Source organism: Magnolia sinica, chromosome 3 (genome assembly GCF_029962835.1).
Source record: "Magnolia sinica isolate HGM2019 chromosome 3, MsV1, whole genome shotgun sequence".
Lineage (NCBI taxonomy): Eukaryota > Viridiplantae > Streptophyta > Magnoliopsida > Magnoliales > Magnoliaceae > Magnolia > Magnolia sinica.
Window position 1 is genome coordinate 27,253,162 of NC_080575.1, and position 1,265 is coordinate 27,254,426.

General features: G+C 33.9%; 1 long non-coding RNA gene across 1 annotated transcript; it reads right to left on the bottom strand.

The window, feature by feature from the left end:
* Positions 1–691: 691 nt before the first annotated feature.
* On the bottom strand, positions 692–1,047 carry LOC131241485 (uncharacterized). The gene is made up of 2 exons (XR_009169058.1): positions 851–1,047; positions 692–758 (listed from the first exon to the last, which is right to left on the bottom strand). It is a non-coding gene; the product is annotated as an uncharacterized LOC131241485 (long non-coding RNA).
* Between the last annotated feature and the right edge of the window lie 218 nt (positions 1,048–1,265).

Genomic DNA, 1,265 nt, shown 5'->3' on the forward strand with positions numbered 1-1,265 from the left:
TGTTAGGACAAGGAATTCAAACTCATGAAAGTTAATGGGAGAGGACAGATAATTGGCCTGACCTCTAAAATATCATGTCATATGAAAGTAAATAGATCAACTTCACTTATAACCAAACAGAGGGTGGGCCATGCCAACTATGTCAAGTGACCTGAAAATTAATCAAGTGACTTGAAAATTAGTCGAGTGACCTGAAGATTAACGTTGTATGTAAAATAAAATAGAAAAAAATGACACAACTCACCTTGACACCCTTTTCCCTCCTCCTTTACCCAGGCTCAGGACCGGTAATGCAAGAAGTTGAATTGGCGGAGTTAAAAAAGGGCTTAAGCTCCATTTGGTTTGAGAAAAAATTATATTCATAAAGATTGATGTGATGACCAAATGGAGCCTAAGACTTATATGTAAATTTACTAAAAGGTATGATAGGAACTCTTACACTACAAATATGATGACCAAGTGACCACGTGTAAAAAGAAAAGATACAGAAGAGATTAAATTAAAGGCATCCAAATGCAAAATTCAAATCACAAATCATAATCTTATAAAATTAAGATTAAATTAAAGAGATTAGATGAGTTTAGATGTGCCCTTTATAATTAACCTAGATAGAAATAAACTGTTTAGATGTGTTTAACTCAATCCAAAAAGTCTGAAACCACGGATCCCTACTACCCCCACTTACAAAAGATGTGTATAGTTCCAAATACTTAATAAAAACTTCTCCCATGTAGTCATCATCCATTTCTGTCTACAACCTATACAAAATAACAAAAATAAATCAATTACTATTCACAATCTCATACAATAAGTTCAATTGCTTAAATAAAATAAAATAAAATAAACTTACCATACATAAAGTAGTGGGCCAAGCAACACTCAATCCAATTGCATTCCCAATTGTTTTATATCATCCATGGGTCCTTATCAAATCCTCATCACGTACCATTGCCACTTGAACAGGTACTTTCCAGAAACCAACTCCAAGTTTTTGCCCCCTACTTTTGTCAATGGATCCGTGCTCAAAACGGTTCCCTTAGCTACAGTATCCCCAATCTTACAATACTCTTAAGAAGAACTTGAGTCACATTAGTGCAACTCGTAGAATTCCCCTTATTCATCCAGTCTCTCTACAAATGATAAATCAATGTCAATCATCATATACAGCTCGATCTATGTATAATTGAAAACATATTACACGTAAAAATATACATGTATATATTATAATTACCTGAGGGGTTGGAACCAAGTGACTTGATGATGAG